Source organism: Giraffa tippelskirchi, chromosome 12 (assembly GCF_054371585.1).
Source record: "Giraffa tippelskirchi isolate mGirTip1 chromosome 12, T2T-mGirTip1v1.2.pri, whole genome shotgun sequence".
In the NCBI taxonomy this organism is placed as follows: domain Eukaryota; kingdom Metazoa; phylum Chordata; class Mammalia; order Artiodactyla; family Giraffidae; genus Giraffa; species Giraffa tippelskirchi.
The window spans coordinates 12173217-12187446 of NC_137286.1; the positions used below are offsets into that span (position 1 = coordinate 12173217).

The 14230-nt window shown below is 41.2% G+C and overlaps 1 pseudogene; it reads right to left on the reverse strand.

Annotated features, from left to right (window-relative positions):
* Positions 1-12694: 12694 nt before the first annotated feature.
* On the reverse strand, positions 12695-13641 carry LOC145528945 (serine/threonine-protein phosphatase PP1-gamma catalytic subunit B-like; annotated as a pseudogene).
* Between the last annotated feature and the right edge of the window lie 589 nt (positions 13642-14230).

The following is a 14230-nucleotide window of genomic DNA, read 5'->3' on the forward strand; positions in this document are numbered from 1 at the left end:
CCGCACGCGGCCGACACAACATTGGAGGCCACGCCCACAAAGGGGCGGCCCCCTCTGCGGGCCTCTTTGATGGCAGGGGCGGTCCTCCGTCTGGAAGGAGTTAAAGAGAATTGAAACGCTGGTGTCTCTGTTGCCGTTTACTTTACCGGTTCTTCCTCCGCCCGCCTAGATTTACGAAAAAGAGAGTGTTGAGACCCGCAGCAGGAGGTGGGAGTAAAGAAAATAAGATCTCTGTTTTTATGCGGCTTACTTTCTAGTGGCAGAGACTTATTAAGTAAACCAGCCAATGGATAAGACAGTTTCAGAGCTTTACCAGAGCTATAAAGACAAGATGATGAGAAGTGACTGGAGGTGGGAGAATCACTTCAAATGATGTGGTCAGGGACGGTCTTTCTCTGAGGAGGAAACATTTGAGCTGAGACTCAAAAGGTAGAAATAGCCAGTAAAGGACTTTTCATACAGGTGTATTGTACTTATCTTATGCAAGCTGTGATCCACACAGTCAAAGGCTTTGGCATAGTCAATAAAGCAGAAATAGATGTTTTTCTGGAACTCTCTTGCTTTTTCGATGATCCAGCGGATATTGGCAATTTGATCTCTGGTTCCTCTGCCTTTTCTAAAACCAGCTTGAACATCTGGAAGTTCACGGTTCACGTATTGCTGAAGCCTGGCTTGGAGAATTTTGAGCATTACTTTACTAGCATGTGAGATGAGTGCAATTGTGCGGTAGTTTGAGCATTCTTTGGCATTGCCTTTCTGAAAATTCTGAAAGAGATGGGAATACCAGACCATCTGACCTGTCTCTTGAGAAACCTGTATGCAGGTCAGGAAGCAACAGTTAGAACTGGACATGGAACAACAGACTGGTTCCAAATAGGAAAAGGAGTCTGTCAAGGCTGTATATTGTCACCCTGCTTATTTAACTTATATGCAGAGTACATCATGAGAAACGCTGGGCTGGAAGAAACACAAGCTGGAATCAAGATTGCTGGAAGAAATATCAATAACCTCAGATATGCGGATGACACCACCCTTATGGCAGAGAGTGAAGAAGAACTAAAGAGCCTCTTGATGAAGGTGAAGGAGGAGACTGAAAAAGTTGGCTTAGGGCTCAACATTCAGAAAACTAAGATCATGGCATCTGGTCCCATCACTCCATGGGAAATAGATGGGGAAACAGTGGAAACAGTGTCAGACTTTATTTTTTTGGGCTCCAGAATCACTGCTGATGGTGACTGCAGCCATGAAATTAAAAGACGCTTACTCCTTGGAAGGAAGGTTATGGCCAACCTAGATAGCATATTTAAAAGCAGAGACATTACTTTGCCAACAAAAGTCTGTCTAGTCAAGACTATGGTTTTTCCAGTGGTCATGTATGGATGTGAGAGTTGGACGGTGAAGAAAGCTGAGCGCCGCAGAATTGATGCTTTTGAACTGTGGTGTTGGAGAAGACTCTTGAGAGTCCCTTGGACTGCAAGGAGATCCAATCAATCCATCCTAAAAGAGATCAGTCCTGGGTGTTCATTGGAAGGACTCATGTTGAAGCTGAAACTCCAATACTTTGGCCACCTCATGCGAAGCGTTGACTCATTGGAAAAGACCCTAATGCTGGGTAGGATTGGGGGCGGGAGGAGAAGGGGACGACAGAGGATGAGATGGTTGGATGGCATCACCGACTCGATGGACATGGGTTTGGGTAGACTCCGGGAGTTGGTGATGGACAGAGAGGCCTGGCGTGCTGCAGTTCATGGGGTCGCAAAGAGTCGGACACGACTGAACGACTGAACTGAACTGAACTATGCAAGCTGTTCACTGAATATTTGAATTAAGTCTAAAATCCACATTTAGTAATTCAACAAATACTCAGCACTTACTTTGTACATAAAGAAAGTGAAAGTGAAGTCACTCAGTCATGTCCAACTCTTTGCCACCCCGTGGACTGTAGCCTATCGGGCTCCTCCGTCCATGGGATTTTCCAGGCAAGAATACAGGAGTGGGTTGCCATTTCCTTCTCCAGGGGATCTTCCGACCCAGGGATCGAACCTTGGTCTCCCGCATTGTAGGCAGACGCTTTACCATCTGAACCACCAGGGAAGTCACTTTGTACATAGGATTTGGCTAATTTGGCTCTAATTACAAGTCTATAACATAGTCCAAAGGACCCTAGAGGTTAAATAACTTGTCTAAGATCATGTGCCCCATATTAAGGAGCCCACATTACTACAAAGCCTGTGCCCTTAGACTCAATGTTTTATTGTCTCCAAATTAAATACTGGGAGTAATTATAGCTCCTTCTTTTCTTCTTGTCAAGTCAGGATTAGCCCAGTCCAGTAAACAGAAAATTTTTGGCATCAAGAAATAATAATAGCCTGTAATAGTAATGTGCCCTTATTAAGCTTGTTGTTGTTCATTCACTAAGTTGTGTCTGACTCTTTGCAACCCCATGGACTGCAGCATCCCTGGCTCCTCTGTCCCTCTCTGTCTCCTGGAGTTTGCTCAGATTCATATCTATTGAGTTGATGCTGTCTACCCATCTCACTCTGCTGCTGCCTTCTCCATTTGCCTTCAGTCTTTCCCAGCATCAGGGTCTTTTCCAGTGAGTTCACACTTTGCATCAAGTGGCCAAAGTAGTGGAGCTTCAGCATCAGTCTTTCCAGTGAATATTCAGGGTTTATTTCCTTTAGGGCCAACTGGTTTGATCTCCTTGCAGTCCAAGGGACTCTCAAGAGTCTTCTCCAGCACCACAATTTGAAAGCATCAGTTTTCAGTGCTCAGTCTTCTTTATGCTCCAACTCTCACATCTGTACACGAGGACTGACAAAACCATAGTTTGACTATATGGCTGTTGGCAAAGTACTTGGGTTCAATCCCTGGGTTGTCAAGATCCCCTGGAGAAGGAAATGGCAACCCACTCCAGTATACTTATCTGGGAAATCCCATGGAAAGAGGAGCCTGGCAGGCTACAGTTCATGGGATCTCAAAGAGTTGGACAAAACATAGTGACTAAACAAAAATGTATTTTTACCCGCTCCAGTATTCTTGCTGGGAAAGCCCCATGGACACAGTAACCTAACAGGCTACATACAGTCCATAGGGTTGCAAAGAGTCGGACATGACTGAGTGACTGAGCATGCCCTTATTAAGTTACTGTGCCCTTATAACACAGTATACGCTGTTAAGCATTGGACATGCTTCACCTCATTTAATTTCCCAACTGCCATAAGAAAGGAATTGTTATTATTCTGTGGTAGGTGACTTCAGCCATGAAATTAAAAGAAGCTTGCTCCTTGGAAGTAAAGCTATGACAAACTTAGCATATTAAAAAACAGAGACATTACTTTACTGACAAAGGTCCGTCTAGTCAAAGCTACCTGATGCAAAGAGCCAGCACATTGGAGAAGACCCTGATGCTGAAAAGATTGAAGGAATGAGGAGAAGGGGATGACAGAGGATGAGATGGTTGGATGGCATCACCGACTCGATGGACGTGAGTTTGAGCAAGCTCCAGGAATTGGTGATGGACAGGGAAACCTGGAGTGCTGCAGTCCATGGGGTTGCAAAGAGTCGAACACTACTGAGTGACTGAACTGAGGTGGCATTGTTGTTCTCAGCTTTTAAGTGAGTGTTAAGGATGTAAAAAATTAAGAAACAAAAGCCTGTTAAAGATGTAAAAAATTAAGAGAAACAGAAACCTGAATTAAATAGAGTTGGGAGACCAGAGGGGGAGCTCTCCCAACCCTTGACCTAGCATAGCCCAGCAGCAAATAGAAAGAGCCCTTTTCTGTCCTGACAACAACTCAGTCAATGAAAAGGTGTTTGTTTACTATAGCCCTCCAACTTTTCTTTCCTTTTCTATAAAAGTATTCTCCTTCCCTTGGGGACTTGCAAGTGGCTCACCATGGTTGTAGACCCCACATTGTAATTCTCTATGGATCCCAAATAAACCCATCTTTGCTGGAGAAATGCCTGGTAGTCTAGTTTCAGATCAACAAGGATTATACATCATCACCTGTTGCTATGTGGCTGCAATGCATCCTGTAGGAAGAATGTCCTTTCCAGTCTTATTAATGTCAGGCGTGATCATGTGACTTGCTTTGGCCAGTAGAATGTGACTAGAAGTATCTTTCACCACATCTGAGCAGTTGGATTAGGAGCCATCATGTATTTCTACTAGCACTCTTGATCTTTTTCTTCTCTCATGAGTATGCCCTGTCCAGATGGAGCTGCTCCCTCAGCCTGGGTTCTAGAAGGAAAGACATGTGAAGCTCAATGAGTTACATGGGCAAAAAAAGAAAACTTTGGTTTTAAAGATTTGAAATGGTTTTTTACACAGCCTTACCTAATGAAATCTGATGAATACATACCCCATTTAACAGACGGTGACCCTGAGATTCAGAAAGGTTTAGTAATTTTCCTGAAGTCACACAGGGAGTTGGTAGTACATCTGAGATTCAAACCTGTATCAGTGTGACTCCAGAAACAATATTGTTAATCATTGAAGGGATAAGGATGATTCAAATGAAATTCAAGTCAGATCTCCTATATGAAAAAATTGTCAGTGGGCAAGCTACCCCACTGTTTCAAGAATTCCCACCCATACTTCCTAAGAGTCAGCATATACAGACCTACCACCCAGAAGTCACTGGGACTGGGCTACGTTTGCTAGAGAAACAGCACAACCAACAGAAAGAGGTTACAACTTTGCCTTGTACAAGACACATGCGAAAAACACTTAACCACAGAAGAAAAGACTGAAATTTGGACTTTGTTAAAATTAATAATTTCTTTCCCTCAAAAAAAAGCAAAAGCAACAACAAGAAAAACCAAGAAAACTTTAAGAGAATGAAAGGCAAGTAAAAGATTGGTAGAACATGTTTACAATACACATATCTGACAAAGGATTTGTATTCAGAATATATAAAGCTCTCTGACAAATCAATAAGAAAGACCAAACAACCCAACTGAAATGGACCAATATCTTAAATAAGTACTTCAGAGAAAATATCCAATTGGTCAAAGCACAGGAAAAAGTGGTCAACACTATTTATGAGTCATCAGAGAAATGCAAAATTAAAATCAGAGAGAAATACTGGTTTTTTTAGCTGAGCATAGACTTCACAGACATATGTTTTAAATAACTAAGCTTCAAACACAGAGGTACATACAAAAATAGCTGATAAACTTTTCTTATATTTTTTCACCAAAATGGAATCCTTATAATCATCGAAAATACCCACCATCTTTCCACAAGATTTAAAAATAATACATTCGACATCAAAATATTATGAAAGATGTATAATGTCTTAATAACAAAAAGGTTTAGCACTATCCCTTCAAAAATCCAAATTCTGTCTGTGTGTTTGAATTTAATCAATAAGGTTTTTGGAGATGTAAATTAAATAAACATTTATTTAATCACCGATTCATTCATGCAGGTGTTTGGTTCCCTAGATTCTTTATATTCCTTTTTCCCTGGATGGGAACAGATGTAAATGATATTAGAGCAATGCAATAAAGAAATACTTTCACACATCCACCATAAGTGCTAAAATGTAAAAAGATGGAAATTACCAAGTAGTGGTGAGTTTATGGAGCTGCTAAAACACTCATGCATTTTCAACAGATCTCTAAGTGATAGAACCACTTTGGAAAACTAGGACTGTATCCGTTGAACTTAAATATAGGCCTTCTCTTTGACCAGGCATAGAGCCACCCTATGAATCAGAAGTTCCACTCAAGACAAATGGGAGCAAGTTCCATCAAAAGACATGTACAATGAAAAACAAGAAACTATACACACCACAACATGGATGAATCAGACATACTTGAGTTAAATAGTGTTAAGTTAAAAGAAGACAGTCACAAAAGACCACATACTGTATAATTTTATTAATATGAAGGTCAAGAACAGGTGAAGTTAATCTATGATTATAGAAGTTATATAGTAGTTACCTTTGAGGGGCCAGATATTGACTGAAAGGGGTCAAGATGGAGACTTCTAGGATGCTGACAATGTACATTGTATGTAAGAATTTATTACACTCTGTACTTAACAACTGTTAACTTTATTGCATGTACATTATCCCTCAATTAAAACAATTTAAAAAATACACATAATCTTTGAGAAAGTGATTTCTCAATTTCAACTTTTAGGAAATTATCCTACTTAATAATTGTGTATATGTGTGAGTATATACACGTATGCAAAATTATTAACTTTAGCATTGCTTATAATAGCCAGTATTGGGAACAAGTTAAATGTACATTGATTTAAAATCTTTGGGAGACTTCCCTGGTGGTCCAGTGGCTAAGAGTCTGTACTCCCAATGCAGGGGGCCCAGGTTTGATCTCTGCCCAAGGAATTAGATTCCACATGCTGCAACTAAGATCCTGTGTGCCGCATCTAAGGCCTGGTGCAGCCAAATAAATAAAAAATTTTTTATTTGAAAAAGAAAAAACTTGGTATATTCATGTGCTGGAATACTACGCAGGTATTTTTTTAAGAAAAGAAAAACAAAAGTTCTTATGTAAGGATATAGAGTCTATGCTCTGACCAATAATGCTGAAGAAGCTGAAGTTGAATGGTTCTATGAAGACCTACAAGACCTTCTAGAACTAACACCCCAAAAAGATGTCCTTTTCATCATAGGGGACTGGAATGCAAAAGTAGGAAATCAAGAAACACCAGGCGTAACAGGCAGATTTGGCCTTGGAGTACAGAATGAAGCGGGGAAAAGGCTAACAGACATTTGCCAAGAGAATGCACTGGTCATAGCAAACACCCTTTTCCAACAAACACAAGAGAAGACTCTACACATGGTCATCACCAGACGGTCAATACCAAAATCAGATTGATTATATTCTTTGCAGCCAAAGATGGAGAAGCTCTATACAGTCAGCAAAAACAAGACCAGGGGATGACTGTGGCTCAGATCATGAACTCCTTATTGCCAAATTCAGACTTAAATTGAAGAAAGTAGGGAAAACTGCTAGACCATTCATTCAGGCATGACCTAAATCAAATCCCTTACGATTATACAGTAGAAGTGAAAATATATTCAAGGGACTAGATCTGATAGACAGAGTGCCTGAAGAACTATGGACGGAGGTTTGTGACATTGTACAGGAGACAGGAATCAAGACCGTCCCCAAGAAAAAGAAATTCAAAAGCAAAATGCTGTCTGAGGAGGCCTTACAAATAGCTGTGAAAAGAAGAGAAGCAAAAAACAAAGGAGAAAAGGAAAGATATTCCCATCTGAAGGCAGAGTTCCAAAGACTAGCAAGGAGAGATAAGAAAGCCTTCTTCAGTGATCAATGCAAAGAAATAGAGGAAAACAATAGAATGGGAAAGACTAGAGATCTCTTCAAGAAAATTAGAGCTACCAAAGGGGACATTTCATACAAAGATGGGCTCAATAAAGGACAGAAATGGTATGGACCTAACAGAAGCAGAAGATATTAAGAAGAGGTGGCAAGAATACACAGAAGAACTATACAAAAAAGATCTTCACGACCCAGATAACCAAGATGGTGTGATCACTCACCTAGAGCCAGACATCCTGGAATATAAAGTCAGGTGGGCCTTAGGAAGCATCACTACGAACAAAGCTAGTGGAGGTGATGGAATTCCAGTTGAGCTATTTCAAATCCTAAAAGATGATGCTGTGAAGTGCTGTACTCAATATGCCAGCAAATTTGGAAAACTCAGCAGTGGCCACAGGACTGGAAAAGGTCAGTTTTCATTCCAATCCCAAAGAGAGGCAATGCCAAAGAATGCTCAAACTACCGTACAATTGTACTCATCTCACATGCTAGTAGAGTAATGCTCAAAATTCTCCAAGCCAGGCTTTAACAGTACGTGAACCGTGAACTTCCAGATGTTCAAGCTGGTTTTAGAAAAGGCAGAGGAACCAGAGATCAAATTGCCAACATCCATTGGATCATCGAAAAAGCAAGAGAGTTTTAGCAAAACATCCACTTCTGCTTTATTGACTATGCCAAACCCTTTGACTGTGTGGATCACAACAAACTGTGGAAAATTCTGAAAGAGATGGGAATGCCAGACCACCTGACCTGCCTCTTGAGAAACCTGTATGCAGGTCAGGAAGCAACAGTTAGAACTGGACATGGAACAACAGACTGGTTCCAAATAGGGAAAGCAGTATGTTAAGGCTGTATATTATCACCCTGCTTATTTAACTTATATGCAGAAACATCATGCATGAGAAACACTGGGCTGGATGAAGCACAAGCTGGAGTCAAGATTGCCAGGAGAAATATCAATAACCTCAGATATGCAGAAGACACCACCCTTATGGCAGAAAATGAAGAACTAAACAGTCTCTTAATGAAAGTGAAAGAGGAGAGTGAAAAAGTTGGCTTAAAACTCAACGTTCAGAAAACTAAGATCATGGCATCTGGTCCCATCACTTCATGGCAAATAGATGGGGTAACCGTGGAAACAGTGACAGACTTTATTTATTTGGGCTCCAAAATCACTGCCGATGGTGACTGCAGCCATGAAATTAAAAGACGCTTGCTCCTTGGAAGGAAAGTTATGACCAACCTAAACAGCACATTAAAAAGCAGAGACATTACTTTGCCAACAGAGGTCCGTCTAGTCAAAGCTATGGTTTTTCCTGTGGTCATGTATGGATGTGAGAGTTGGACTATAAAGCTGAGCACCGAAGAATTGATGCTTTTGAACTGTGGTGTTGGAGAAGACTGTTGAGAGTCCCTTGGACTGCAAGGAGATCCAACCAGTCCATCTTAAAGGAAATCAGTCCTGAACATTCATTGGAAGGACTAATGCTGAAGCTGAAACTCCAATACTTTGGCCACCTGATGCGAAGAACTGACTCATTGGAAAAGACCCTGATGCTGGGAAAGATTGAAGGCAGGAGGAGAAGGGATCAACAAAGGATGAGATAGTTGGATGGCATCACTGACTGAATGGACATGAGTTTGAGTAAACTCCGGGAGTTGGTGATGGACAGGGAGGCCTGGCATGCTGCAGGGGTCACAAAGAGTTGGACATGACTGAGCCACTGAACTGAACTGAACTGAAGGATATAGAAAGAGCTCCAGGATCTTAACAACACATGATGTTTAAAAAAATAAACAGAAGTTAAAAAAATGGTGTTTATATGCCATCATTTGTGTACAAATATCTTTTATGAGAAAATCTGTCTATTTCTTTGCCTCCTTGGAAAACTTGGCTGGGCAACACACGGGAGAGGGTGTTTTTTTCTTCAGTGAATCCTCTTTGTCATGCACCCTTTGAACGCTGTGCCATAAGAATCTATTTTTTTAAGTTTTTAATATTAAAAGAATTCTTAACTTTGAGCATCCTTGGGGGCCTAATGCACTCCCCATGTCTTCCTAACCCTGCCTCTCAGTACCACCGGACACCCTTCGTTTATGTCTGCTGCCCAGCCCTGCAGGCTTTCTCTAGAGATATTGTGACCCTCATTAGAAGGTTCCTATATTCCTTCAACTCTGGGTTTTTATGATTCTACTCCTTGTTAAGCAGCCCTGAAGGATGAAATTGTGAACCTCTTTCTGCATTTCTATCTTCCAGCAGCAGGAGGCACTTTATACTTACAAATATGTACATGCGTATTATATTTGGATTAACAGGTAAAATGAGGATTGCTGGACTGTTTTGTTTAAAAAGCAGAGAATGTGATATTTCCATGAATCTGCCCTAGATTACACCCAGGAATTTCGAATTCCTGTACCTGTTTGGGAGGTTCTCCAGCTTTACAGGCCATTTCTGGTGATTTCCATGTCATCTGGAATGCTAAGATGCTCCTGGAGATGCATCCCTCTGCCATGACACCCCTGATGAAACCTCCTAGGCCCCTATTTACTCCGCACTCTCTGCGTGTCATTGCTTCTGCTCAGAGGCCTCCCACCCCCATTTGACCCCATGTGGGCAGCAGGGCTGGGTGGAGAAGAGGCTTTGAATTTTCCTGGAAATAACACATGCCTGAGAGTCAACAAACAGCATGCTGTGTCTTGCTTTGGTGTCACAACAACTCTCTTTCTAAGGGCCTCAATTTCCTCATCTGTAAAATGGGAGATTAGTGGTTTTGAAGGTGTATGTGAGTGATTTTTATACCATGGTGTTCTTTCTTTAAAGAAAATCTTATGTCTATGCCTGATACATAAAGTACATACAAATGAAGCACTCCTGATTAAAGACTTCAGATGAAGAGGGTAAAGATGGGGAAGAGGGTATGCAGATCCCCTTCCAGTGTTTCCCCATGCCCCACCAAGAAGCTCCTGATGTAGCTCCTAGGTAGTTCAAAATGTCTTTGCACCTGTAGTGGGTGTTTTTTGTTTGGGGTTTTTTTTTTTGACCATGCTGTAAGGCTTGTGGGATCTTAGTTCCCTGACCAGGGATTGAACCCGACCTGGCAGTGAGAGTGTCCAGTCTCCAGTGGACCACTAAGGGGTTCCCTGGGTGTTCTTTAAGAGCCTCACTTTGAGGTTCTGGGGTTCTGGGGAAGACCAGTCCTGCTTGGGTGCAGGGAAGAGACCTACATCTTATCTTCTTTGTGTCATGAACCCTTTCACAGAATTATGTGGCTATCTTTTTTTTTTTAATAATTTTTTCTATTTTAAAATTTTTATTATTTATAATTGAGGGCAGGAGGAGAAGAGGGCGACAGAGGATGAGATGGTTGGATAGCCTCACTGACTCAATGGACGTGAGTTTGAGGAAACTCTGGGAGATGGTGAAGGACAGGGAAGCCTGGTGAGCTGCAGTCCATGGGGTTGCAAAGAGTCATACACGACTTAGCGACTGGACAACAGCAATGGCTGTGCTGAGTCTTTGTTGCTGCACACAAGAGGGCTTTCTCTAGTGGCGAGTGGGGCTACTCCCTAGTTGCAATGCGCAGGCTTCTTGTGGTGGCATCTCTTGTTGCGGGGCACAGAATCTGGGGCCCGTGGGATTCAGAAGTTGTGGCACACGGGTTTAGTTGCCCTGCGGCATGTGGAATCTTCCCAGACCAGGGATTGAACCTGTGTCCCCTGCATTGGCAGGAGGATTCTCAACCACTGGACCACAAGGGAAGTCATCATTGTTTTATTTTTAACAAGTTTATCATTTAATAAGTCTGAATTCATTTTCATCACATGATATTATAGACAGTCATCTGCTGAAACAATTCTCTTTAACAGATCACAGTTTTAAAAAGTCATAGATATTTTAAGTTCTGTATAAACTAGTGGATAGTAAGTTGGTTCCTTTATTTTGATTTATAAGCCTCAACTTCACTATAGAATAAAGAAAGTAAAGCAAAGAAAGCATAACTGGTCACTTGTTTAGAACAGGATTATTTCTGTAATTTGAAGATTTCTAAATGGACAGGTTCAGACCTGATGTAACTCTACAGGATTACTTAATGAATAGGTTATATCGAAATTGTACAAAAGGTTATTAACTTTAATCATTAATAGCTTAAGGAGCACTATGTTACTAACTGCTATTCAAATTCAAAAACCTGTTTTTGAATCCTTAGGAAGCAGCATGTGTACACAATTAAGCCACCTTATACTCAGAGGAGTGTCAATATGTAGACACTCAACGTTCAACAAAAACTTTGGCTTTAGGGAAGACAGAAACATTTAAAATAATGACTTTAATCGTCATTTTAAGTATATGATAGGGCTTCCCTGGTAGCTCAGTGGTAAAGAATCCACCTGCTAATGTAGGATATGCGGGTTTGATCCCTGGGTTGGGAAGATTCCCTGGAGAAGGAAATGGCAACCCACTTCAGTATTCTTGCCTGGCAAATCCCATGGACAGAGGAACCTGGTGAGCTCCAGTTCATGGGGTTGCAAAAGAGCTGGATGTGACTTAGCAACTAATCAACAACAACAAAGGGAAAAGTTTGAAAAGAAAGTTTAGTCGCTCAGTCGTGTCCGACTCTTTGTGACCCCATGGACTGTAGCCTACCAGGCTCCTCTGTCCACGGGATTTTCTAGGCAAGAGTACTGGAGTGGGTTGCCATTTCCTTCTCCAGAGGATCTTCCCAACCCAGGGATCGAACCCAGGTCTCCCACATTGTAGGCAGACACTTTAAGTGTGCTTTAATTACATACATATCATACCAGTGATGCTGGCAAGGTTGAAAGTTACTCCCAACTTGGACAGCTATAAAAATGTGTGTACATGACAAGACAGTAAGATAAAAAAGCAATCCTTTTGAAACAAAGTTTTAAAAATATTTTGTGCACAGCAGTTTGTATCAACAGTATGCATTTTATGATGATAACTTGTACAGATTGAGCACTCTAGGGCTCTCTTTATATCCTAAAGAAAACGAACATTCATATTATTCATGGGTTGTAGTGAATTTAAAACAGATCAGTTGTACACTTACCTCCTAGACAGGATAAACTGTCCCGAGGCTTTTAGCTTTAATACCATCATTAAAGTTGTTTGCAAAAGGAACAGAGAAGTAAAAAGCAAAACAAAACTTAAAAAAAAACAACATTTTTTTCATGGGTGTGGAGAGTTTTTTATTTGCTGTTATAACAAGCAAATATCATTCATTAAGTCAAAAATGGAAGGAGCAGGCTCACCAACACTATTTGAGCAAGCAACAATCCATATAATTTACAAAATGAAGGTCATATACTCTATATCACAAGTACCAATTAAGCAGTGTCAAAATGACACCTATTTCCTTGCTTGCCTTGTGATCACACCCCTTGGAGATGTTAATGGATCTCCTGGCATTCAGCTTCTTTTTCTCTGCAAGTTTTGAAATCTGAAAAAGACTTTGTCTGCACTTAGCATGGTATCTCCATTGTCAAACTCTCCACAATAATCGGGTGCAGACAACAAAGTGATCAAATGCTTCTTGGCAAAAAATTCATACCCATCTTCTACCACCTTATTATACGCTCTACATATAAGATCCAAATCATACTTACGGAGAAATTTGACAACCACTTCTGCACCAAGTGTGAAGGACACTCCTCTGTCATTTTTATCCCAGCCTAAGACAACTTTACCCAGGTCACACCACAAAAGGTCACAAAGAAGACTTTGTCTGGTACATCAGAGGGTCACATAGTTTTCCAAATCTGCTCCATAGATTGAAGATATGGTGACAAACCTCCAGAACTGCAGAGTATTTTCTTGTCCACGAAGGCTGCTACTGGTAAACAGTTAAAGCAGTCTGTGAAACACGTTTTCCATAGTGTAACATTGTATCTTTTACATTCATCACAAAATCCATACATTCTATTGATACTGGCACATTTGTGGTTGCTTCTGAGAAGAAAAAAAGTCTCTGGATAATCGACTTTTTTCTTTAGCCAATAAAAGGCAGATAGTCTCCAAAGTCCATGTTCCCCACTATAATTTGCTTTCTAGTGGGAAACCACCATACTCCAAAAGTTGAAGCAAATCCAAGTATTGCCTGTGGGTATCATCACTATTTTGAGAAATGCTTCAAGTTCTAGTAGGATGGGCTGACTGAGAAAGATTTGGCGGAACTTTAAGCACAGTTCCCTTTTTTCTTTCTCCTATAGCCAGACATCCTTGCGCGGCTTGGACCCTCTCATTTGCAGCAGTCATTGGTTGAGGCTGTTGATGTTGAGTTTATCTGTATCTGCCATCACCTACTCACAGTTGACCCTCCAGTAGGCGTGGGCTCACACCTGGGGATTTACACCTCCTTTCCCAAGGCCAGGAGCACAGAGGTGGTGGTTGTGGTGGTGGAGGTGATAACAGAGGCCATAGTGGGTCCCCTCCTGTGGCCTCATTCCCTGCATCCTCTTTCTTTTCCCACTGGAATCCTGAGGCAGAATTGTGTTTTTCGATGCATAAAATAATATGCACAGGATGAGAAAAGAAACTAGATTGGAAATAATTGAAACACAGCTGTCAAAATATTTTTAAATCGTGTGATTCAATAATCTATGTACTTTTAAAATCAACACATCAAATAACAGTGTGTATAATGAAATCCAGCCTCCCTACTCTGGCCCACAAGGTGTTGCTGAAAATCTCGGCTCTCTATGCACCCATGCCAATTAGAAATATGGAGACAGAGGTTTGGAGGAAAGAGAAGGCATAGCTTTATTTCTTTGCCAGGCAAAGAGGCAACACAGCAGGCTAGTGGTTCCAGTACTGTGCCTGCCCTGGAGGGGTTAGTGAGAAATTTTATAGTCAGGGCTTGTAGTCTGGAGAAGGAAATAAGGCTCA